The sequence below is a fragment of the Emys orbicularis genome, chromosome 1, assembly GCF_028017835.1.
Source record: "Emys orbicularis isolate rEmyOrb1 chromosome 1, rEmyOrb1.hap1, whole genome shotgun sequence".
Classification (NCBI taxonomy): Eukaryota; Metazoa; Chordata; order Testudines; family Emydidae; genus Emys; species Emys orbicularis.
The window spans coordinates 290,541,494-290,569,266 of record NC_088683.1 but is presented as its reverse complement, the minus strand read 5'-3'; positions in this window follow the sequence as shown (position 1 = coordinate 290,569,266).

Genomic DNA, 27,773 nt, shown 5'->3' with positions numbered 1-27,773 from the left:
TGTGAACTGGGACTCACACCCCTAGCTCATAGTGTAGCTGTAGCCTTAGAGAATGGGGTGATATGGGATAGTGGAGAAAAGAAGTTAATAAGAGCACAGGTGTAGGACACAGCAGGGAAGAGAAGAAAAGGAGAGGAAAGGAGGGAAAGGAAGGGATAATCAGCAGCATGAGAGCTGCGAGTGTGAGGCTGCAGCGTGAGGGAGAGAAAGAGAGGATAGTGGAGTGACTCAAGAGCGGGGGGGAAAGGTCTGATTTCTTTTCATATGCACTAAGTTACTTTCATGACAATTAGAGCAGTGCATCTGAAAGGCACGCTATGTAAAGTAATGAACAGAAATGATTGTATCGCCTGAAAATTGTACCTTGATTTTTTAAAAGTACATTTAAAAAGTATGCAATAGAAATATCAGTGGAACTATAAATTTCCATTGAGTAGATAGCTGACATTTTGATTATAAGCAGCATTAACATATTATGTTAACTTAGGAGTCTATTGTTCCGTGCCAAAACTTCAGTGGCATGCATAAATAGAGGGTGGGATTTTAAAAAGCACCTAAGTGACTTAGACCACAAGACACATTGAATTTCAATAGGACTTGTGCTCCTAAATCACTTTGTCACTTATGCAAATCCCGCCCATAGTGTGCAAGTGACTACAGGCATACTATTGCTACTGGTCAGAGTAATGTAAATCCTTAATTCAATGAAAGGGTTAAACAAACAATTATTAGTTAGAGAGGTATCATGCTATGCCAACTACCTGTGGATATTTCAGAAATAATGTGTGTATCTATGTGAGTCTTCTATTCCAGTGCTGGCTAATCTCTAATGACCATGAACCAAGTTCAGCAAGAAATCAAACGGTTCTGGTCTTAGCTAAGGACAGCCCCATTCCCCATGGGAAAGAAAGTCCTTATTTGTCATTTTCATGGGACTCAATGTTAGGGACAGCATGGTAGCAATAACTGTCAAACAATTTTTGTCCCTTCTCTAGCAGTTCCAAGAATGTGCTGCAGGTAGAAAAATGCAGCTGCTTTAGAACAGGACTAGTAGTATTATAGACTTCTGTTTGGTTGATTCTCATGAAAGATCTAGAAAAGCCATTTGTAATGCATATCCAAGCCCTGAGCAAACATGTCACTGATGTTTCCAAGTGACATCTAGAGATTCAAAACGGTGAGTAAAGCACAGTGGACTGAGAAATATCCTTACCTCAGCAGTATTTGTTTATAACTTAGGCATAATGTATGATGCAGTTTCTGAGCGGTGTGATTTATCCAAACATCTAAAAGAAAGACATAACATCGCCAGAAGCTTATTCTGGCGTGTCAAAGCAGATTCAGGTTTTTGCATCAATGGCTGACAATCCTGGCTCTTTTGCTAAAGAGGCTGTCAGTGCTTTTCAGAACATGTTCTTAAAAAAAAAAAAAAATCTTTGCACGAAGGGAAAAGTCTTAAAAGCAGTTAGGGAGAATTTTCCAGGAGTCTTGAAAATAACCTGGATAGCAAAATGCTGCTCACATGAGCATTGAAAAATAGCAATTTTTCTCTTCGTAGTGCTCCTTGCAGAAAATCATGCAACATGACTGCATATTTCTTAATAGGAGGTGTCAGCCCCTGTGTCCTGGCCAGTTTGGATATTACATGCTACTTACCTAAATTCCTCTCACAGTTTCAACTTCTTCCACTTCTTCTTCACTTCATGCCCTTCTACACTTCATGAAGTGTAATGTTAAAGAGCTGCCACATCTAACCAGAGGTGACTGCGTTTCAGTGATTAATGTGCTATATGTAGGAGTGGCAGAATTTGGTTTTTATTTTTTCATAATTTCGATGGATAATATTGATGTTTATTTGTAAGCACTGTTATTATTATCAATTTAAATAGTCACAGTTGCACAAAATTATGGGTCTTAACTTTTTTATTTTGTTGTTGCTGGAAATTATGGGAGTGTCAGAAAATGCCAGAGGAGTAATGGTGATGATGAGAAAATGGGGTTGTCAGACAATAATTATTTAATTAAGAACATAAAAATGACCATACTGGGTCAGACCAAAGGTCCATCTAACCCAGTATCCTCTCTTCCGACAGTGGCCAATGCCAGGTGCCCCGGAGGGAATGAACAGAACAGGTAATCACCAAGTGATCCATTTCCTGCAGCCCACTCCCAGCCTCTGGCAAACAGAGGTTAGGGACACCAATTACAATAGATACTGAGATTCAAAATGTTAAAGCTTTATAACTGCTTGGGTTAAAACACAAATTGTCAATGTGAGGTGTCAAAATATGCAAAATAAATATCCTTAAGTGAAACTCCAATAAGTTCTCAAGCAGCATGTTTTTTTTACTTTGCCTACCTGTAAATTTCATTTATTATTGATGGAAGTATTTTTTCATCAGTTTGTTTGTGTATAGTGGAATCTACATTTACTGATATTTGCCAATAAAAATCTAATCTTTCCCAAATGATGTACATAGGATTTCAGGTTCCAGAGCACTGGGTGAATCATTTCTGTATACAAATTTTAAGGAGGACTTTAAAAAAATGACAGGAAGGAAATCTCTTTTGAGCTAAAAAATGTGTTCATCAGACATCAAAAATAGAACGTATTTAAATTGGCTATATTGTTTATTTTAAGATGACCAAATGCTGTGGAAGAGAGGAATATATAAATAAATATATATGCCCAAATCCTGAAGTTCTCACTCAGGCAAAACTGCAATTGAAGTCAATGCCCAAATGACAGGAACAGATCTCCAGTTTGAATTCAGGATCTGTGGTATATATGCATACCCACAAAAAGAGCATTTAATGGGGCTTGTTTTAAATACTTCAAAGGGACGACAAATAAAAAAATCAGTTATAGAGGTGTAAGCAGAGTCAGGATGAGCTCTACCCTGACATCTGGTGGTGAATTGTGGCGAGTTGTGGAAAAGAACTTCAGGGGCTGATCTTGTTTGCATAGGCACATCCACCCCGCCTAGCCTGAGCCCATGGCATCCCAAATGGTCACTTTGACTGCTGTGGGATCCCCAGTTTCTCTGTTATTGGGGCAGGAAGAATAAAGTGTTGTTACCCTGATTATGTGAATCAAGGACAGTAGAACTGTACTTGGCATTTTATGATGGAGGGACTCGCCATCAACTAAGTAGCACTCGCTAGACAAGGGACATGGGTTCCAAAACCCAGTGAATTGAGAAAGGGTGGGGTTAGGTATTTGTATCTGATGGCATGGGCCCCTTTTGAGGGCCTGAAACACCAATTCCTCCTCTCTCTCTCTCTCTCCACTGTGGAATATCAGAGCTAATCTTGATTCTATTAGGAGTTTAGTTACAGGCTGCTGAGCTGAATTCACCTTGGACCAATGGTGCACTAGCATGGGGGCTTCCCCTACTACAAGCTGAAATCATTAAAGAGCTGAAATCACTGAGTGCTGTGTTAAGTAGTGGGGGGGGGGGGCGCTGAAGATATATGGCTGAGCAGCTGGTGGAGTGGTGCAGTTGGCAGGACAGCTGATGGAGTGGCTCATGGGACGGCTGGTGGAGCAGAGCGGCTGGTGGAGTGGCTCATGGTGAAGGCTGCAGAAGAACCCCACAGAGAGGTGGAGCAGTCGGCCTTGGACTACGTAAGGTGCCCCCTAACACCCCTGTGGGAGGGTGGCATTTCCACCCAGGCTGGGAGGTAAAACTCTGCAGATAAATTTTTGAACTCTGGGGCTGCACCGACCAGGGACAGAGAGTTTGGGTTGTTGGACTTTTGGGTGATTTTGGGGGTGTTGGACTTTTGGGACTGTCATACACAGACAGTTAAGGGTTAATGCCTCTTTTACCTGTAAAGGGTTAAGAAGTTCACCTAGCCTAGCTGACACCTGACCAAAGGAACCAATCGGGGAACAAGATGTTTCAAAAGGAAGGAGGGAAGTTCCCTTTGTCTTAGTTCTGTTTCAGTTTTGGCCGGAGTGGAAAAGATCAAGGAATCAGCCTCTTATCAGAGTAGTGAGTATTAGAAAAGGAATAAATAGGTTTATGTTTATTTTCTTTTGTAACTTGTCTTGTGCAATTAGAGGAATTGGAATTTCTTTTGTGTAACTAAGGTTTTGCCCAGGGGAACATCCTCTGTGTTTTTGAATCTGTTGTCTGTGAGATCAGCTTGTATGCTATCTCCCAGAGGTTTTTCTTTTACCTTTCTTTTCTTTAATTAAAAGCCTTCTTTTTAAGAACCTGTTTGATTTTTCCTTGTTTTAAGATCCAAGGGGATTGGATCTGGACTCACCAGGGATTGGTGGGGGGAAGGGAGGGAATGATTAATTCCTCCTTGTTTTAAGATCCAAGGGTTTGGATTGGTGTTCACCAGGGAATTGGTGGAGGAGTCTCTCCAGGCTACCCAGGGAAGGGTTATAGTACTTGGGAGGGAGATATTCTGGGGGAGAGGTAGACAGAGTTTCCCAAATGACTCATAATTTGGGGGGTGGGTTTTTTCGTCATGGTCTGTGTTATGAATCCTGTTTGTGGTGTTTCCCCAACATAATGCCGCATTGTTTCCCTCCTTTATTAAAAGGATTTTGCTACACTCAGACTCCGTGCTTGCGAGAGGGGAATTATTACCTCTTAGAGGTGCCCGGGGGCGGGGGTGGGGTGATATGTAATTGTCCAAGGTCACTGGGTGGGGGCTCGAGCCGGTTTTGCATTAAGTTATTGAAACGGAACCCCTAGATACTGAACCCGACCCTGGTTGCTGCCAACTCAGACGGGCAGAAGGGTTACAGAGGGAAAAAATCAAATTAAAATAACCAATGGTAGATTGTTTTTTTACCAGATTGTTTATACCAGGGATCGGCAACCTTTGGCACGTGGCCTGTCAGGGAAATCCGCTGGCGGGCCGGGCCGGTTTGTTTACCTGCAGCATCCGCAGGTTCAGCCGATCGCAGCTCCCACTAGTTGCGATTTGCGGTTCCAGGCCAATGGGGGCTGTGGGAAGTGGTGCAGGCCAAGGGATGTACTGGCCGCCGCTTCCCGCAGCCCCCATTGGCCTGGAACAGCAAACCGCGGCCAGTGGGAGCAGCAATCAGCTGAGCCTGCGGACGCTGCAGGTAAACAAATTGGCCCGGCCTACCAGCAGATTTCCCTGACGGGCCACGTGCCAAAAGTTGCAGATCCCTGATCTAATTACAGTAAGACAAAACAGGAAACTGATAGCTAGAAAAACAAAAGCAATGTCTTTTCTAGTATCACAGAGGACCACATTTTGGAAAAAGATACAGGCTTTATAAAAGATCCTCATTTATATTTGTACAAGGCTATTCAAGTCAATGGGGCAGTGTGCATGTAATTGAGCTCAGAATTTTCCAGTATTATACATATGGCAGACTAAATATGTTCAAATCTATGTTCAAAGATATAGAAAATAAAGCATGCAAGAGCCATGCTTTATCTGTAATCATGCTAATTATTAATTCTGGGCCTAGTCAGGCTCACTCTGAAATCAACGGTAAATTCTATTATTAATTTCAGTGGAAGTGGGATTGAGCCAATCTCCTTCTCTCTCTTGCTCTTTCTTTTTTTTAAGTAACAAGTTTATTTCAAAAAAATATAATTTGCAGTAGCCATTTGAAGGTGAGCTAATAACTATGATTATTCACAGTCCAGGCTTGATTTCTTTTTCTATTGAAGCCTAGCGGAGCTTTGTAGGGCTGGTCAGGAATTTTCCAGCAGCAAATAATTCTTATGGAAAATGCCTATTCCACAAAATTGAAATAGTCCATGGGAAATTTTTGATTTTCTGCTGGGATTGACAGTATTGTTCGGGGTTGGTTTGACTCAAATTGGAATACTTTATTTTGTTGAACTCACCCATAAAATTTGTTTTGAATTTACTATTAACCTGTATTCCTCATCATGGTACATTGCCTTCTGGGAGCTCTAGCCATCATTCTCTCCTGAGGACTGACCTCCCTTGAGGACTACATCTCCCACAATGCAGTGAGACTAAAGCAAATGTTGAAATTTGCCATGGGATGGAAATTCTGAATTTCACTCAACTCTAGAGTTTTGACATAGATTTCAACAGGAGCAGGACTCAACTTGACACAACTCATGCAAAACTGCCGTTGACTGCAGTGCAATCACCAGGATGCCTGGTCTCAGTCTGGCATTGGAACTGACTTCAATTAAGGTTATGTCTGAGTAAGGAATGAGTTTCTTACTTTTGTTGTAAAAATATGAAACAGCAAGTTATCTATGAAATGTATCAAACCTAGTTTATTTTCTATAAGATTTAGGAAATATAGATTTTACTCACACACAACACTATAAATATTTAAAACAATCTCTAAATAGAAGGGAAAAAATGAAAAACATTTAATTCTTTATACATAACAAATAATATGAGATGCCCAATATTATAGTTTGGGTGCAATTGTAAAATTCATATCATCAAAAAAGCAGAGATTCATAAATTAATGCTAGAAGGGGACCATTATTGTAATTTCCTGACCTCCTGCATAACAGAGGTGGTAGAATTTCACCGAGTAGTTCCTGCATCAAGTCCGTAACTTGTAGTTTAGCTAGAGCATATCTTTTAGAAAGATGCTTAGTCTTGATTTAAAGACTTCAAGTAATGGATAATCCACCACATCCCTATGTAAGTTGTTCCAATGGTCAGTTACCCTCACTGTCAATAATAACAGAGGCATAGAGTGCAGAAGTGACTTACTCACAGTCACACAGCAGGTCAGTAGCAGAGCTGGACTAGAATGCATATCTTCTGAGCGCCAGTCCATGACCCAATTCACTAGGCTACACTGCCTATTTTACAAAAATAAGATTCCTTATTTAAGAGCTGTTTGAAGGAACAAAAACTGAAACAATCTAACAGATGCTGTTCTGGGGAGGAAGTTTGCCGGGAAGAGATGGGCTCAACCTCACCAAGATGGGGAAGAGCACCTTCCCGCACTGACTTGCTCACCCAGTGAAGAGGGCTTTTTAACTTGGTTCAAAGGGGGCAGGTGACAGAAGTCCACAGGTAAACCTAAAAAAGGCAATCTTAAAAGAGTGCTAGATTTTAGGGGGGCATTGAAAATTACAATAGGATCATAGAAGCAACAAGAGTGAAATCAGTGGGGGAATCTGCTGAGTATCTTAGATGTTTATACACAAATGCAGGAAGTAAAGGAATAAACAGGAAAAAATTGAAGTATTGGTACATAAGCTAAATTATGACTTAATTGGCATCACAAAGACTTGGTGGGATAAATCTCATGACTGGAATATTGGTATATAGGGGCATCGCTTGTTCAGGAAAGGTAAAAAGGGAGGAGGTTCTGCATTATACGTCAAGAATATATATACTTGTCCCGAGGTCCAGAAGGAGGTGAGAGGCAGACTGGTAGAAAGTCTCTGGGGAACAAATAGGGGTGACATCATGGTGGGGGTCTACTATAGTCCACCAAATCAGGAAGAGAAGGTGGTTGAGACATTTCTAGAACAAATAACAGAAATATCCATAACACAAGACCTGATAGTAAAAGGGGCTTTAACTACCCATACATCTGTTGGGAAAGTAATATAGCAAAACACAACATTTCCAATAAGTTCTTGGAATATATTGGGGACGACTTTTTGTTTTAGAAAGTGGAGGAAGTAACCAGAGGGCCGGCCATTTGAGACTTGATGCTGACCAACATGGAGGAATTGGTTGTTAATCCAATGTTGGAAGGCAATTTGGGTGAAAGTAATCACAAAATGATAGATTTCATGATTGTAAGGAAAGGAAGGAGTAAGAGCAGCAGAATAAGGACAATGGACTTCAAAAAAAGCAGATTTTAATAAACTCAGAGAACTTGTAGGTAAGGTCCAATCAGAAGAAAATCTAAGGAATAAAGGAGCTTAGGGGAGCTGGCAGTTTATCAAGGAAATAGTATTAAATGCACAATTGCCAACTATTCTGATGTGAAGGAAAGATAGGAAGAATAGTATAAGGCCAATGTGATTCCATCAGGAGCTCTTTAATGACCTGAAAATCAAAAAGGAATTCTACAAAAAGTGAAAACATGGACAAATTACTAAGGAGGAGTACCAAATCATAGCACAAGCATGTAGGAACAAAATCAGAAAGGCTAAGGCCCAAAATGAGTTACATCTAGCCAGGGACATAAAATGCAATGAGAAAAGGTTCTTTAAATACATCAGAGCAAGTGAAAGACATAGGAAAATGTAGGTCCTCTACTTAGCGGGGAGATAAAAGCTGATGACATCAAGAAGGCTGAAGTGTTTAATGCCTATTTTGCTTCAGTCTTCACTAAAAAGGTTAATGATGATCAGATACTCAACACAATTAATACTGACAACAAGAGGGAAGGAACACAAGCCAGAACAGGGAATGAACAGGTTAAAGAATATTTAGATAAGTTACACATATTCAAGTCAGCAGAACCTGATGAAATTCCTCCTAGGGTATTTAAGGAACTAGTTGAAGCAATCTCAGAACCATGAGCAATTATCTTTGTGAACTCATGAAAGATGGGTGAGGTCCCAGAGGACTGGAGAAGATCAAATATAATATTATCTTTAAAGAGGGGAACAAAGAAGACTCAGAGAATTATACACCAGTCAGCCTAACTTTGATTCCTGGAAAGATTCTGGAACAAATTATTAAAGAGACAATTTGTAAGCAAGTAGAAGATAGTAGGGTTATTAGGAATAGCCAGCATGAATTTTTCAAGAACAAATCTTGCCAAACCAAACTTCTTTGACAGGCATACTGACTTAATGGATAGGGGGAAGCTCCATCTTGGATCTATCTTGATTTTAGTAAGGCTTTTGACACAGTCCCACATGACATTCTCAAAAGCATAGGAAACTGTGTTCTAGATGAAATTACTATAAGGTGGGTGCACAACTGGCTGAAAGTCTATACTCAAAGAACACTTGTCAATGGTTCACTGTTGAACTGGGAAGACATATTTAGTGGTGCCCCACAGGGATCATTCCTGTGGCTGGTAGTGTTCAATATTTACATTAATGACTTGGATAATGGAGTAGAGAATATGCTTATAAAATTTGCAGATGACCCCAAGATGGGAGGCATTGCAAGCACTTTGGAGGACTTGATTAGAATTCAAATGACTCTGACAAATTGTAGAAGTGTTCTGAATTCAACAAGATAAAATTCAATAATGACAAGTGCAAAGTACTTCATTGAGGACAAGAAGTAATGGATTTAATCTGCAGCAAGGAGATTTTTAATTATAAGAGTAGTTAAATTCTCGAATAGGCTTCTAATGGAGGTTGTGGAATCCCCATCATTAGAGATTTTTAAGAACAAGTTAGACCAGTGGTTCCCAAACTTGTTCCGCCACTTGTGCAGGGAAAGCCCCTGGCGGGCCGGGCCGGTTTGTGTACCTGCCACGTCCGCAGGTTCGGCTGATCACGGCTCCCAGTGGCCGCGGTTTGCTGCTCCAGGCCAATGGGAGCTGCTGGAAGCGGCAGCCAGTACGTCTCTTGGCCCGCACCGCTTCCAGCAGCTCCCATCAAGTATGCTTGATTTCATAGTCTTAACAACTTTCTTTTAACAAATTTTTTGTCTGAAATTCTGTATCCATAATGCATTCATAAAATCCTTAGTTTTAACCATGTTAACAATACACGGTATCGATGTGCAATATAAAGACAAGCAAGAAGCAACAATGCAAATGTCCTAGTGGGACTGATGCTGCGTTCCATGCAGCAGTGTTGAGTTCAAGCTATTTTTGAATTCCCCTACTCAAGTCAGTTAAAAACATGCAGAGCCAGAATGGATTCAGCAATAGTTAGTTGTTAATATAAGGGAAATATGTGGGTGAAGGGTGATCAGACACTCACTTATACCAGAGAAGTGCTCTCTCTTGTTGGCAAAAAATACCTATCAAAGTTGCATTGTAGATGTGCAATCTTTATCACAGATTTCAAGCACAAAGACTTTGGAAACAAAGTAATGCCATCAAATGTGAATACTTTTTTGATTGCTATGGCAACCCGTCTTAGCTCCTGAGTAAGAAAAGGGTTTTAAATTCCCTAAATGAGGATCTGTTTTTACTCATCAAAAATATTTTCACAAATAAACCTCAAGATTCATGCATTTAGCACAATAAGTGAGGTAAACATATGTCGCAGAGTAATGAGGTTAACACTCAGTTTTTATTCAGCAGAATGTTCATAGTGGGGTTGGTCCAGCACTCAAAACAGTTATTGCAAAGAACCACCTACATCCAGGATCTAGGACTGTTGGAGACTCCCCCTTCTCGAACTCATTCCATATATCTAACTACTTTATACAATCATATTAGGTCAGGTCTCCAGTGACGAAGCTAAGACCTCACATATGTTTCTCACTTCAGTAGTTGAGTTGAGAGCAATTAATTGATGAAAAGAACAATCACTTTAGAAAATGGATAGAAAAGATCGGAGTATAACTGTCCACTATGCAGATGCACGACAGAGCAATAGAATGCGGAGAGCTACTTTCCCCATCCTAAAGTATTCATTTAGCATCAGTCACGCTGTATTATCTAGGCACTGCCCTCCATAGGGACCAGCCACAACTGTAATAAATAGACGGGAAGGACTGGGACTAACAACTGCTCATCCTAGCTCAGTTAAACTTACTTTGTGACCACAGTGGCACAACCTGGCCCCATCTCACTCTCTGGATGGCCTCCTGTCTGTTGTGATTTGATCCAGCCAGTGGATCATATGTGCTTCTAAACTCCCTGGGTCTGATTAGTGACTGGTCACTTTTCCTAGCTCTGGGTTTCTCAAGCACACTCCCAGATGAAGACCCCATGTCTGATACCCTTCTTGGGTAATGGGTCCCCACAGTCTGGCTGCCTGGACCCTGGAACAATGCTCTTGATTCCAATTTGCTTAGACATGTTTCCCCCAGAGTCCATCTGCCTGTGAGAGTTCTGGTTTTCTAGTTACACCCTTCAGGGACAACATGACAGAAAAGCAAGAAAATACAGACCTAGGAAAGGGATTTCTTATCCACAAATCATTTACTCTTAAAAAAGCATGAAAATTACAGCTCTATGGAACACGGCAAACTCTGGAACACAATCCCCCTCAGATTGATCTCACCGCCCCTGTGAGTCCTGCGTTTGGTTTGAGTCCTTAGGCCAGGAAGCCTGCTTTGCCTAATCTTCTGGCTTCTGGCAGTGGAATGGCCTCCCTTCCTTGAAGACGCACCCCTTTGAAAGCCAACTCTGTCCCCTCTTTCCCCCCTGTGCTGCAAGCTGGAGGGAGGTCCAGTCAGAACTCCCACTCTCCTCCCCAATCAGCTTGTGTAAAGAGACAAAGTCAACAGCCCCAGGGCCTGCTCCAGCATTTCTGCCGTCCCAAGCAAAAAAAAAAAAAAAAGCCGCGATCGCGATTGGCGGCGGCAATTGGGGGGGAAAAAAAACGCGATCGGCGGCGGCAGTTCAGCGGCAGGTCCTTCGCTCCTAGAGGGAGTGAGGGACCTGCCTCCCCCGAACTGCCGCAGGTACCGCCCCTCTCCCTTGGCCGCCCCAAGCACGTGCTTGTTAAGCTGGTGCCTGGAGCCGGCCCTGAACAGCCCTATTCCTGGAAAAAAACATTGTTCCAGTAGAGAAGAGTCATTCAGTGCTGATGGCCCTTCATTACTTTGCCACAGCTTCTCAGGCGTAGTCTGTTAAGTGGGTGTCCCGTTTCTGCAACAAAATGGATGCTCTTAACCAAAATGAAGGTTACAATTATAAATGGCAGTCTCACAACAAAGTGGAATTCATAATCTGACACAGACATATCCCCAAACTGTCACACTCAGGAAAGTAATTTTATCTGTGTTGAGATCCCCATTTGTAAAATATTGCTTCCCTACCTCACTGGGGGTATTGAGAGGATAAATTCATTAGGATCTGTGAGACACTCAGATACTTTGGTGATGCGTTCCGGAGAAAGGCCAATAAAAAAACAAACTGTGGTCTCCCTGAGTACAAGGACTGTTCCAGGCTAGTGTTTGTAATGATGTTGTCTACCCTCCACTCCAGAAAGCAGAACTGGACAGTGTGAAGGGGAGTGCACACTACACACCCTCTTTAGGAATGATCCTGCAGCTGCGTTCCATGGAGCTCTGATAGACTCATGTTTCCCCAAGTCTAAATCCCTCATAGAGGGCCAATAGGAGGTGTGTTTCTCCACACCACCTTTAATGCCACAATTTGGTTCAAAATCAAACAAACCTTCTGTAAGCATCTCAGAATGATACATGGATTTGATGCAGTAGTTAGAGGTTTCAGTAGCAACTGAGACATTATTTGTTGTTTATAGTTATTTTACCATTGAACAGAAAATTATACCTATTCTAAAAATAAAAAAAGACTGAATTGTGTGGTATTGTTCCTACACACTATTGATTGGCATATGCCAATTTCCTTGTCAGCCATATTCAGCATACCGGTATTAACATTTTCCTAAATCCATTGAAACTATTCTTGTAAATCACGTCTTAATAATATCACCTCAATACCATGTAAAAACCTACTTATTTATTATTTGGTGGGGTGGGAAAAGAAAAGTAAATGAAGACTTACACCTTATCTCAAGAAGCATAAATCAAGTTGGTTAAACTATGGGAAATGACTGTAAGATATGGCTACCATGAAAAATGTATTTGATAACTATTAAATTATGTTTGTACTTCATATTCCACCTCTTCATGTAATAGTTGCAGACAAGTTTCTGTACGGCACTCTGTGATTAAAATGCTAGATTAAAATAGGTTTAAAAACAATGCGAGTTTTTTAAAAAATCTCACCAACAGAAACGCTGCATCAAGTAAGGCCATGCAAAAAAAAGGAAGAGGGCATACTGATATATGATTATGAATGTTGTAATTATAATTTTAAGAAAAAATAGTTAAAACTTTATGTATTATATTCCCAGTCTCTTTGGCTGGATGACATTGATGAATTATGTATTTGTTAATTTATTTAGGATTCTATTCTCCCATTCATACTCACAATGAGTAGTATGTTACTCTGTGTGTAGACCCATTGGAAACAAATATTTAGAAAGCATGGTTAGCATCCACTGTGGTCTGAGCGCTTCTTAGCTATGGCACCCTATGCCTAAAGCCATCCTTGAGTTATAGAGTATAAAATCTGAGGCAGAGAGAAAGGGCACTGAACAAACACTACCACCAAAAGATTATTACTGCTTCATGCTTTTCCTAATTTGCAGTAAGTGAACTGTCGAGCATGTGATTCATATTTGGCATTGAAATCACCATTTTTGTTGTGTAGAGAAGGTTTCAATCTTCCTTGTGAAGAGCAGCCAAACATTCATCTTTGTAAGCTTTGGATCAGACACTGTCAAAACAGCTTGATTGGCTGGTCGTTGAAACCTCACCACTTGGGTTACACACAGCAAAGGCCAGCCAATCAAAATGCAAAATATTAACAAGGTCACAGTAGTATAACACCCTTCTATAACTCATAGATTACAAAAGACATTAAAATTCTGATATCCCATTCATAAGGAAAAGATTGTAATGAGAATAGAAAATGGCACAACATTAATTCATTGTGTGACAAAGAATATAATGAGAATGGGAAATAGTACAAACATAACTCATTCTTGCTACAGCTTTAAGATTGTAATGTCATGGTTCATATCACATACTTAGAAAGAAAGGTATGGCAGCGGAAGTGTTGCAATGTTCAATATGGTTAATTTCAATGCAATACACATTATTATATATGCAATATTATGCAAAGATGAAATGTAATTTAGAAATAGTTATAGTAAAATAGTTATAATTTTCTCATTACATTTTGTTAACAAAATGCTTAATACCATGAATGCAAAACGTTTTAATGGGTGAATATATGTGAACATTAAGAGACTGCACTCTAAATCTTTTGCAGATATATGCAATTATTAAATCCCTTTGTAAGATACAAACAATATGACATTTAAAAAAATCCTGTATGTGAAAATGATGGTTGCATATGAATATTCTGTGACACACCCTATGATCCCACCAACACAGGATGGTATAGTCATATTTTAGCCATTGTATCTGCTACACTGAAATGTATACAACTTGCTAAAATCATATAGCAAGTGATACTTTTAAACTGTTTAAATTAGTCAGTAATTTTACTTATTGCACTTTTACCCATCACTTTAGTGATGTGCAATATCTGACCTATCTCAGCAGACTTTACTGAAGCGTTTAACCTGTCAGACATTACAAAGACTTCACTGTCCACCCGCTGCCAAATCCTTAAGCAACTTCTTTCATTCATTACAGCTGATGCAAGATCACCAAATCAATATAATTTATTTTGGTTTTAGAAGTAACTAATTAAATTGATGGTCTTTTCCGTTAACTGACACAGGAAAGGGAAATGTTCTCAAGGATTTTCTGAGTACATTAAGATTCTGTGTGTTAAATTAGTGCCCCAATATACATTCTCAAAAATTGGTTTTAATGGAGTATGACACTGCTAAACTTTATCTACACATACCACATGGGAAATTTTCACCTCCTCCATTCCCTTTCCCCCACACACAACCTCTAATGTAACCAAGTGGAGTAAATGAACGTGCTCAACACCGGTATCTAGGGTTCTTGGATAATGTCACAAAGTGCATCCACCAAATTATATAATAACTTATAAAAATGAATTTTGTTGGATTATTTCTTTCAGTCTGTCTAGGGGGGTTTTAATTTTGTTTTTTCAACTGTGGCCCTTCTATATTAGCCTGTTTTAAGGATGAAGAATTACACAGTGCCACGGGTGTGCATGGTAATGACAAAAATATAAGAAGATAGGTTGCTATTCTGAAGAATGTATAATCTAAATAACACATAAATACAAATTATGCCAACAAAGAATGGAGCAAAGGGAAAGGAAAAATAACCCCTCAAAAACAGAATAATACAGCTAAAACATAGTCAGGCAGAGCACCAAGATACTTAAGTCAGAATAAATTAATGGTACTCTGTTCTTGAAAGACATGAAACCATTACCTAAGGTAGAGGTTCAGGTAGAGAGTGAGGGGCAACAGCAGCTTCTTGCAGGACTACTAAAGGTTTAGGATCTTCAATATTATATCTTTGGAGCAGCCATACATTGCTATACAGGTATCACAGTATGATTTAAAGGGCTATGACTGAAAAAAAGGAAGACTCCGTAACCAGGGGTTTTAATACAAGCACCAAAGTAGAACATAGCATAGAAGAAACAGATAAGCATCTTGTATAGCTAAATGAAGACTCATCACCAAAAGAACTATCTCCATCCACTCATATAAGTTGATTGTCTGTGCCTGAGACATTCTTTACTCAAGCAATATTTACCTGGAGGAAGAATGGGGAGGAGACAGTCCTCTATCCTTTTCAATCTCCTTGTAGGAGGAGTTGGCAGATCATCATCTCAATGACAAGATTATGTGGAAATACTTGGGAAGGGAAGACTGCACAGGGAATGCATTAAGAGCTAGGAGGAGCTTTTATTGTTTGAACATTTCCTTTGGAGCCTGTCTCCTTACATAAACACTCGCATGGATTGTATTTCACAATCTCTTACTTATGAAAATTCCATACCACTTTACTCTGCACGCATAGAATCAAAAAAGTGTAAAACTGGAAGGGATCTCGATAGGTCATTTAGTCCAGTCCCCTCTACTGAGGCAGGACTAAATATTATCTAGATGAACAGAAGCAGCTGACAGAGGAGTTTTGTGAGGGAGTTTTCACCCTTGGGGTGAGTTTGTTTTCTGTTAGTTTGTTTGTTGTCATGTGCTTGCTTGCTTGCCATGTGCCTGCTTGATTGAAGTTTATGGTGTGATTTATTTGTGTGTGCATTCAATGCCAGCAGCTCATAGCCATCAGAAACCAAGTATGGGTTCTTGAGACCACAGTGGCTGAAATGCAGATTCTAAGGGAGAAAGAGAGGTACATAGATGAGACTTTCTGGGACACAGTAGAAAGGTCCCACCCCGAGTCAGACAGCCTCTGTGCTGTTGAGGAGGATGAATGTCTCAGGGAAGGAGAACATCAAGCTGGAGTAGAGAGAAATGTTCCCATAGTTGGAACCCTCCTTCTATATAATGTCATGATATCCTCTTGTACTGAGGATATATCTCTGGGTGGAAGTCACCCCTGTTATTAGGGAGAGACAGGTAATAGTAATGGGGGATTCAATTATTAGGAATATAGATAGTTGAATTTGTGGTGACTGGGAGAATCTCATAGAAAATTGCCTACCTGGTGCAAAGGTTGCAGACCTCTCGAGACATCTAGACCAGCTTATGTGCAATACACGGAGGAGCTCGTGGTTGTGGTGCATGTAGGTGCCAGTGACACAGAGAAAGGTCCTGGAGGCCAAATTCAAGCTGGTATGAAAGAGATTAAAGTCCAGGGCTTCCATGGTAGCATTCTCTGAAATACTTCCAGTTCTATGCGCTCGGCCAGTTAGACAGGCAGAACTGCAAGGACTCAATGCTTGGATTGTTTAAAGGAGGGATTTGGGAATTGGGGAACCTTATGGAGAAGGAGGCACCTGAACAGGAAGGATGGGCTCCACTTAAACCAAAACAGAACCAGATTGCTGGCATGTAAAATTAAAAAGGTTGTTGAGGAATTCTTAGACTAAGGGCTAGGGGAAAGCCATCAGGTGTGGAAGAGCACACGGTTCGGACAGACACATCCCTTAGGGGAGGATTTATTAAAGGGGATACTCTATATCCTAATAAAGAGGGGAGAATAGAAGTTGATAAAGTACAGGTAGGAACTGAAGAGAAACAGTAAAATGAAAAAGAGTCCCATTCAATTACATCATATAAAGGCAGACAACTAAATAGTGACAAATTTTATAAGCACTTGTATACAAATGCATGAAGTCTAAATACTAAGATGAGTGAATTTGAGTACCTGGTATTAAATGAGGATATTGATATAATAGGCATCACAGAAACTTGGTGGAATGGTGATAATCAATCTGACACAGTAATACCTTGGTACAAAATATATAGGAATGACCAATTAGGTTGTGCTCATGCGGGGTGTACCAAATGTGAAAGAAAGCATAGAGTGAAATACAGTAAAAATCTTAAATGAATCAAATTGTACTATAGAATCTCTATGGATAGAAGTTCCATGCTTGAATAGTAAGAATATAGCAGTAGAAATATACTACTGACTACCTGACCAGGATGGTGGTGATTATGAAATGTTCAGGGAGATTAGAAAGGCTACAAAAACAGAAAACAAAATGATAATGGAGAATTTCAACTATCCCCATATTGACTGGGAACATGGGATGCAGAGATAAAATTTCTAGACACCATTAATGACTGCTTCTTGGAGCAGCTAGTTCTGGAACCCACAACCCCATTTAGTCGTAAGTGGCATACAGGATCTGGTCTAAGAGGTGAATATAGCTGTACAGCCCGGTAGTAGTGACCATAATATAATTAAATTTAACATCCTTGTAGGGGGAAAATACCAATAAAAAACCCACACAGTAGCATTTAGCTTCAAAAATAAGGAGACTAGTTAGAATGTAAAAGGAACAGTCACAAAAATAAAATGTTTGCAAGCTGAGTGGAAACATTTTAAAAATACTCTAATAGAGGATCAAACTACATATATAACCCAAATAAAAAAATAGGAAGATGACCAAAAAATGCTACCATAGCTAAACAACACAGTAAAAAAGGCAATTAGAGACCAAAAAAGGCATCTTTTAAACACTGGTTTCAGAGTAGCAGCCGTGTTAGTCTGTATCCGCAAAAATAACAGGAGTACTTGTGGCACCTTAGAGACTAACAAATTTATTAGAGCATAAGCTTTCGTGGGCTACAACCCACTTCTTCGGATGCATCCGAAGAAGTGGGTTGTAGCCCACGAAAGCTTATGCTCTAATAAATTTGTTAGTCTCTAAGGTGCCACAAGTACTCCTGTTATTTTAAACACTGGAAGTCAAATCTTACTGAGGAAAATAGAAAGGAACATAAACTCTGGCAAGTCAAGTGTAAATGTATAATTAAGCAGGCCAAAAAAGAATTTGAAGAACAACTAGCAAAAGACAAAAAAAAAAAAAAAAAACTAACATCATTTTTTTAAAGTACATCAGAAGCAGGAAGCCTGCCAAACAGCCAGTGGGGCCACTGGACTATCAAGGCCATAAAGGAGCACTCAAGGAATACAAGACCATTGCAGAGAAGCTAAATGAATTCTTTGCATCAGTCTTCACTGCAGAATATATGAGGGAGATTCCCACACATGAGCCATTCCCACACCTGAGGAACTGTCCCAGACTGAGATGTCAATAGAAGAGGTTTTGGAAAAAATTGATAAATTAAACAGTAATGAGTATTCACCCAAGAGTTCTGAAGGAACTTAGATATAAAAGTGAGGAACTACTAACTGTGTTATGTAACTTAGCACTTAAATCAGCCTCTGCCCCAGATGACTGGCAGATAGCTAATGTAACACCAATTTTTAAAAAAAGGCTCCAGTGGCACTCCTAGCTATTACAGGCTGGTAAGCCTAACTTCAGTACCAAGCAACTTGCTTGGAACTATAGCAAAGAACAGAATTATCAAACACAGAGGTGAACATGACATGTTGGGGAAGAGTCAACATGGCTTTTGTAAAGAGAAATCATGCCTCTCAAATCTATTAGAATTTTTTGAGGGCATCAACAAACATGGGGAGAAGGGTGATCTAGTGCATATAGTGTACTTGGACTTTCAGAATGCCTTTGACAAGCTCCCTCACCAAAGGCTCTTAAGCAAAGTAAGCAGTCAAAGTAAGGTCTTCTCATGAATCAGTAACTGGTTCGAAGATAGAAAACAAAGGGTAGAATAAATGGTCAAAGAGTAATAAAGGGATCTCACTAAACTGGGTGACTGGGAAAAAATGACAGATGAAATTCAAAGTTGATAAATGCAAAGTAATGCACATTGGAAAACAAAATCCCAACTATACATACAAAATGATGGGGTCTAAGTTAGCTGTTATCACTCAAGAAAGAGATCTTGGAGTCATCAGTGGATCAGACAGAGGCTTCTCTTTGAGGAGAGTCTATTGATAGAGATTCTCTAGGTTTTAGTCAGGAGAAGAGAATGGAAAAGGATAAAGTATGGGCCAGATCAGACGAGAAACATTCACATAAAAAAGAATCTGACACATCAGAAAAGGGCAGACAAATAGACAAGTTTTTAAAGTGCTTGTACACAAATGCTAGAAGTCTAAATAATAAGATGGGTGAACTAGAGTGCCTCGTGTTAAAGGAGGATATTGATATAATAGGCATCACAGAAACCTGGTGGAGTGAGGACAATCAATGGGACCCAATTATTCCAGGGTGCAAAATATATAGGAAGGACAGAACAGGTCGTGCGGAGTTGGGGGAGGGAGTGGCACTATATGTGAAAGAAAATGTAGAATCAAATGAAGTAAAAATCTTAAATGAATCCACATGTTCCATAGAATCTCTATGGATAGTAATTCCATGCTCTAATAAGAATATAACAGTAGGGATCTATTATCGACCACCTGACCAGGACAGTGATAGTGACGATGACGTGCTAAGGGAGATTAGAGAGGCTATCAAAATAAAGAACTCAATAACAGTGGGGGATTTCAATTATCCCCATATTGACTGGGTACATGTCACCTCAGGATGAAATGCAGAGACAAAATTTCTCAATACTTTAAATGACTGCTTCTTGGAGCAGCTGGTAGAGGAACCCACAAGGGGAGAGGCAATTCTCGATTTAGTCCTGAGTGGAGCGCAGGATCTGGTCCAAGAGGTAAATATACCAGGACCGCTTGGAAATAGTGACCATAATATAATAATATTTAACATTCCTGTGGTGGGAAGAACATCTCAACAGCCCAACACTGTGGCATTTAATTTCAGAAAGGGGAACTATGCAAAAATGAGGAGGTTAATTAAATAGAAATTAAAAGGTACAGTGACTAGAGTGAAGTCCCTGCAAGCTGGATACTTTTCAAAGACACCATAATAGAGGCCCAACTTAAAAGTATACCCCAAATTAAAAAACACAGTAAAAGAACTAAAAAAGAGCCACCGTGGCTTAACAACCATGTAAAAGAAGCAGTGAGAGATAAAAAGGCATCTTTTAAAAAGTGGAAATCAAATCCTAGTGAGGTAAATAGAAAGGAGCATAAACACTGCCAAATTAAGTGTAAAAATGTAATAAGAAAAGCCAAAAAGGAGTTTGAAGAACGGCTAGCCAAAATCTCAAAAGGTAATAACAAAATGTTTTTTAAGTACATCAGAAGCAGGAAGCCTGCTAAACAACCAGTGGGGCCCATGTACGATCGAGATACAAAAGGAGCACATAAAGGCCAGTTTGTTTACCTGCTGCGTCGGCTGATCGCGGCTCCCACTGGCCGCGGTTTGACGTCCCAGGCTAATGGGGGCTGCGGGAAGTGGCGCGGGCCGAGGGATGTGCTGGCCACTTCTTCCCGACGCCCCCATTGGCCTGGGATGGTAAACCACAGCCAGTGGGAGCCGCGATCGGCCGAACCTGCCGACGCGGCAGGTAAACAAACTGGCCCGGCCCGCCAGGGTGCTTACCCTGGCAAGCCGCGTACCAGAGGTTGCTGACCCCTGTTGTAGACAATCCAAGACATGTTTGCCCAACCTATTCTTAAAAACCTCCAATGACAGACATTCTACAACTTCCGTAGGTAATTTATTCCAGTGCTTAACTATCCTTACAGTTACTAAGCTTTTCCTAATATCCAACTTAAATCTCCCTTGCTGCAGTTTCAGCCCATCACTTCTTGACCTGTCCTCAGTGGTTAAGGAGAACAATTTTCACCCTCCTCTTTACAACAATATTTTATATGCTTGAAGACTATTATCATGTTCCCCCTCAGTCTTCTCTTCTCCAGACTAAACAAACCTATCTTTTTCAATCTTTTCTCATCGTTTTCTAGACCTTTAATCATTTTTGTTGTTTTTCTCTGTACTTTCTCCATTTTGTCCACATCTTTCCTGAAGTGTGGCTCCCAGAACCAGACACAATACTCCAGTTGAGACCTTAACAGTGCTGCATAGAGTGGAAAAATTATTTCTCATGTCTTGCTTACAACACTGATGCTAATACATCCCAGAATGGCGTGTGGTCTTTTTGCAACAGTATTATATTACAAGCCATATTTAGTTTGTGTTGGCCTATAACCCCCAGATCCTTTTCTGCAGTACTCCTACCTAAGCAATCATTTCCCATTTAGTATCTGTGCAATTGATTATTCCTTCCTAGGTGTAGTAGTTTGCATTTGTCCTCATTGAATTTCACCCTCAAACTTTATAAGTGTGCTCTCTGTGCCATTATCCAAATCATTAATGAAGATATTGAATAGAACTGGACCCAGGACAGACTCTCTGCAGGACCTCACTTGATATGCCCTTCCAGCTTGACGGTGAGACATTGATAATGACTCTCTGAGTACAGTTTTCCAGCCAGTTGTACACTCACCTTATAATAGGTTCATCTAGGCTATATTTCCCTTCTTTGTTTAGGAGAACATCATGTAAGACAACACCAAAAGCCTTACTAAAGTTAAGATATATAATATCTACTGCTTCCCCCCATCACAAGCCTTGTTAGCCTGTCAAAGAAGGATATTAGGTTAGTTTGATATGATTTATTCTTGACAAATCCATGTTGACTGTTACTTATCAGCTGATTATCTTCTAGGTGCTTACAAATTGATTGTTAAATTATTTACTCCATTACCTTTCCAGGTAGCAAAGCTGACTGCTCTATAATTCCCTGAGTTGTCCTTATTCCTCTTTATATAGATAGGTACTATTTTTACCTGTGATCAGTGGACTAGGTCCAGAGGCCATATGCTGGGTGCCTCGCAGCCATGCCTCAACCTGCTCCATAAAAGAGTAGAGGAGAAGTCCTCCAAGTGGCTTAGAGTGGCTGCAGGGGAGCAGCCAATATGAAGGACTGCTGGAGTGGCCAATCAGGGGCCAGAAGGGCCATATAAAAAGGAGCAACAGATACGGAGCCGTCAGTTGCTGCCTGGAGCTGGAAGAGGTAAACCTGGGTTCCTGGCTGGCTGGAAGAGCAGCAGGATGATGGACAGATCAGTGTGGGCATGACTGAGCCCAGGGAGGCCTGCCAAATACTGAGGGAGCTAAGAAGGAGCTCCTGGCTAGCTGAAGAGACCGAGCAAGAACTGAGTCAAGAACCTAGCCAGACCAAGCAAGGGTACTACGATGGGCCCTGTTGGTCTGGTTAGAGACTGAGACCAAGGAGAGCTGCCGAAAAGGACACAGCCACTGAGGGTACCACGATGGGCCTCTGTTGGACTGTTATAGAAGGCAGTGTCTCCAGGAAGGAAGCCTTGGAGGTATGGCCCCATACCAGGGCCTTGAGAAGGAAAGTAGGGACTGTATTCCAGAAGGGGTTTGTTTGTTTGTTCCACCTAAAGACAGTGTGTGTGACTCAGCCAGAGGGCTTTGACGACCTGCCAAAGAAACCATCGTCCGAGGGGGGCGCTTGTCAGAAGTGAGTGCCACCCCATTTGAAGAACTAAGAAAAAGCAGGCTCACACCTGACCAGAAGGGGGTGCTTGTGAGAGGCGAGTGCTCACCCCATTACATTACCATTTTCCAGTCCTCTGGGATATCTCTCATCCTCCATGAGTCCTCAAAGATAATCGTAAATGGCTCAGAGATCTCTTCAGTCACTTCCTTAAATATTCTAGAATGTATTTTGTCAGGCCCTGTCGACTAGAAGACATCTAACTTGTCTAAGTAATTCTTAATTTGTTCTTTTCCTATTTTAGCCTCAGATTCTACCCCATTTATGTAGATGTTCGCTATGTTAGTCATCCGATCACTGCTAACCTTTTTGGTAAAACTGAAACAAAAATGACATGTAACTCTTCAACACTGTTTCATTTTCTATTACTGTCTTTCCCTCCTCATTGAGTAATGGGCCTACTCTGGCCTTGGTCTTCCTATTGTTTCTAATGTATTTGTAAAACATTTTCTTGTTACCCCTTATGTCCCTACCTAGATTAATCTTGTTTGTGCCTGGGCCTTTTTCCTTAGTTGCCTAACTTTTTCCCTGTGCCTAATTGCTTTCCCTACTTGCTTGTGTTGTTCTTTTTATATGCTCCTTCATAATTTGACCTAGTTTCCACTTTTTGTATTACTCTTCTTTGAGTTTCAGGTTACAAGATCTTCTTGTTAAGCGAGAGTGGTCTCTTACCATACTTCTTGTCTTTCCTATGCATTTGGGATAGTTTGCTCTTGTGCCCTTAATAATCTCTTTTAAAAACTGCCAACTCTGCAGAACTCTTTTGTCCCTCAGACTTGCTTCCCATGGGACCTTACCTACCAATTCTCTGAGTTTGCTAAAGTCAAGCCTTCTTGAAGTTCATTGTCTTTATTCTACTGTTTTCCTCCTACCATTCCTCAGAAGCATGAACTCTGTCATTTCAAGATCACTTTAACTGAAGTTGCCTTCCACCTTCAAATTCTCAACCAGTTCCCCTCTATTTTTCAGCATCAAATCTAGAACAGCCTCTCCCCTAATAGCTTTCTCCACCTTCTGCAATAAAAATCTGTCTCCTATAGATTCCAAAAATTTTGTTGGGTGTCTGTGCCCTACCATTTTCCCAACAGGTGTCTGGGTAGTTGAAGTCCCCCATCACAACCAAGTCCACCAATGGCTTTAGATGATTTAGTTAGTTGTTTAAAAAAAGCCTCATCCACCTCTTCTTCCTGGGTAGGTGGTCTGTAGTATACCCCTACCATGACATCACCTTTGTTTTTACCCCCTTTATCCTTGCCAGAAACTGTCAAGAGGTCTGCCTGCATCTGCAGTCCTGAGCCATTGACTATTCAATGAAACTTCTGCTCTCTTTATATACTTGTGAATGCACAGTTCTAAAGGAAAAGCTGGGAGATCATTAATTTTATCAGATAAAATCCAACTTTCAACAGGCCACTGAAGGCAGATATGTAACCTATGGATAATATCTGTGCCCAATGTCAAGTTTCCATACATTTCTGATGAGGCTTTAAAGCTGTTTTAAAAAGCATTGTAATTTTATTTCTTAACAAAGGAACTGCATTTTCGCCTCCTTCTATACTTGAAAGTATCTCAGCCCTTTCTGATGAAACCTCCAGAAAAACTGGCTCCCAAAGGAGCAAATTTCAGTTGAAAAGATGAAATCTTTAGAAAGTTATAAGCAATCGAAAATGACTATTGATGTGGACACAGCAGCAAAATGAGGACAGACACGTGCATGGAATTAAGTGGCAGGACACAACTTTTATCAAACTTTAATCCAGGGAAGGGGTGCTACCTGCCCATCTCTCCTGTACCCGGCATTTAACTGGTTCCAGTGTGGGGGTTACAGGGCTCCTTACCATATAACCCATAATGTGGGGTAGGCTCGCTTTAGTCTATCCCCTAGCACTTAACTCAATCTGGATCCAAGCACCCTCCCTGTCCCAAGGGGGGCAGAGGGTGCAGCAGGCTGGGGACCTTGGCCCCCAAGGTTTGACCTTGACCCAGAAGGCCACAAAGTGGCACCCTATCACATGAACCCAAAGCCCATCGCCAAAATTTCAGGTCTTTTACCTCTGGGAACCATTCCTTAACTGCACTGGAAACCAGCCACAAGTTGTGACAAATAAACAACTCTACCCCAGTACTTCAGTTAGGTACTAAGTATGTGTCTCCTCAACTCACTGTGGCTTGGAGGTGCTGTGAGGAAGATAAAAAAAAAACTCCCTGGTCCTCTGCTAATTGGTCCAGGGGAGAAAATATTCCCTTCTGACCCCCTAAACAGGTGATCGGCTAGATCCGCAGCATCTGTCAGGCCAGGTTCCCATTCCTAGTTCAGGTGGGTATGATGGGATGCTGGAATGCAGCCAAAAGAGGCACCACGTGGCCCTGCACTGGGCTAAATCCTGGGAGCTGGGGAATACTGACCAATCTGCACCTCTCTCCCGCAGTTGGTCAATGGGTACCAGGGGGAGGAGCTTCCTATTGTCCCTTGGCAAGTGTCTCCCTCCCTTGCTACTGGGACTGTCCCCCTTTCACCACTGGCTACATCAATTTCCCCTACCTGTTGATGCAGGTGAGTTGCATTTTATAATAGAAACACTTTGGCAACCTTTTGACTCTAGAGAGATGTATATTGGCTGGAATAGAGAAGCCTACAAAAAAAGAAAAAGGCTTGATGAATATCTGTCTTCTGATCAAATGATCCGTTTATGTACATTGTATCAAAAAGGGAGCCTAATTTTATACAAAAGCTTGGTAAAATTGCATTTTATTGATTAAATTTAGTGTATTCAATTGTCCTGAAACCCATGATTTGTCAGGCAGATGATCTTATACCAGAAAGCCAGGCTGTCGTATAAAGCAAGTTTTTTCTTATATTCCATCTGCTTTGTCTAATCTTCATATGTGTATTTGTTTCCACATTTATATAAATAAGCACATTTCAAAAAGTAGAAAATACATTTTAAAGGGTAGCACTGACCCTTTAACTGTCCCACATTGCAACCAGGTGCATTGTCAAAATGAGATAGGTATAAAGACTATGAGCTGAGGAAAAATGTGATACTGTGAGGGATGTTATGACAGTTCTGTATGCATAACATGTTCATCCCAGGAGACAATTGTGCATCTGTTACATATATTTATATATTTTTACTTGTATTTTTGGAGATATTTAAGATTTATGATGGTGGATTCTTTCCTCTTAAAGACTATAAAAGAAAATCATGTAACAAGGGTACAATTTGGATAGTGAGTGCAGTGAGCTGAGTGTAAAAGTGGTGAACACTGTTGGGGTTGTTGTATGTAAATTAATTAGCAAGTTTTGTGAAGGTTAAGAAATCTCTCTATCCCCAACACTGGCTCCACATCTGCAGTGGCTTACAAAATACTTTCAACACAAATTTATAATGGGTTTAGTCTCTGTGCAGCTAGGATGGGTTTCTGTTCTTTATAACTAGTGAAAGAGGATGAGGAAATCATTGTTATATTTTAAAAAATGAACACAGAGATGAGGAAGACATTTTGTGAGTGGGAAGGTGGTGATAGACGAATAGAACGGCACAAGGACACAAAAGACGGGGCAGAAGGTTTTACACACAGGATAAAGGGACAGAAGGGTGCACAATTAAATGCTCTACGAAATGACACACCATATTATTATACCATCTCCTGCTTGTTGAGTTTACTACAGAGGGAAAAAGATAAGGCTGCAACCAGCTTTCATTGTAAAGCTCTGCTATAGGCCCCGTTATAACTTTGGGTTGACAAACTGGTTTGGTCTGAAAATTGCTAGATTTATTTTCAGAGCAAAGGAGAATGTTTTGCCGGTTTGAATATGATGTCTGAAACTGGATACACATTAAAAAATCACACTGGTTTGAAATTTTCACTTTTGTATAGCCTTTCTTTGACTCTCTCTAGTTCAGGGATCGACAACCTTTGGCATGCGGCTCACCAGGGTAAGCACCCTGGCAGGCCGAGCCGGATTGTTTACCTTACCGCAAGTTCGGCCGATAGTGGCTCCCACTGGCCGTGGTTCGCCGTCCCAGGCCAATGGGGGCTGCGGGAAGCGGCATGGGCCGAAGGATGTGCCAAAGGTTGCCAATCCCTAGTTTTATATGGATAATAGGAACATCCACAGTAGCATTGGCTAAGACAGCAAACAAAAAGGAGAATATACTTAAGGCATCAACCAACATCTAACTGCAACTATCTCTCTCAGCAGGTTATTCCACAACTGTCTCTTATGTGGTTTCTTGAACCTTCTTCTGAAGCATCTGGTATTGGTCACAGATGGAGACATGATACTGCACTTGATGAGACACAGTTCTGATCTGTTATGGCAATTCCTTTATTTAAGACTGCCAATATTTGAAAGCTAGACACAGCTCCTTGTTTTTGAAGGTGACAAAGAAAATAAAAAGCTGATGGATAATATATTCTGTAGCAGCCTGGTACCCAGCTGATTCTTTCAATAACTGAAGAAAAGATACTGGTGATGTATTGTTTGTACACACTGTGCTCCTGTCAACAAATCCTTTCAGTGACCGAAGCATAGATTTTTGGGGCACCATATTGCATGTGTATGGTGTGCTCTTGCAAATGAGTGCTGGCAGAATTGTATTGCTTGAAGACAGTGCATTTGCACTGACAGAACCTTTCTACAATAAGTTGAAAGCTACTGTACAAAGGGGATATAGATGTTGATTTCCAGTTATTGTTAACATGAACCAGTGCTACTCACTCTTTTAATTTAATAATATAGCTATTTCTCCATTCTTGTTATTTAAAATTTTAATATTCAATTTTCATTTGCCTGCACAAAAGAAAAACTGAAAGACTTTTTAGAAACCTAGGAAATTCCAAAAACTTAATTTAAGAAAGTTACAATGACTGAGTGATAGCAATGGGTTTGCATATCATAATGTATATAAAACCCAAACACTAAAAGCAGGGAAATGAACAGTTATAGACTCTTACACTGCCTACTAAGTGCAAACACAATATTCATGTTAACTACAAAGAAATACATTTTACAACACAACACTGTCCTCACTGTGACCCAAAATTAATAGTATTCTGTTATCAGTAACCCCAAAATATAAACACAAAGACTTTCTGAAAGAAAAAAAGGAAATGTATACATGAACACAATGACTCATTTACCAGCTTCAAATGCAAGTA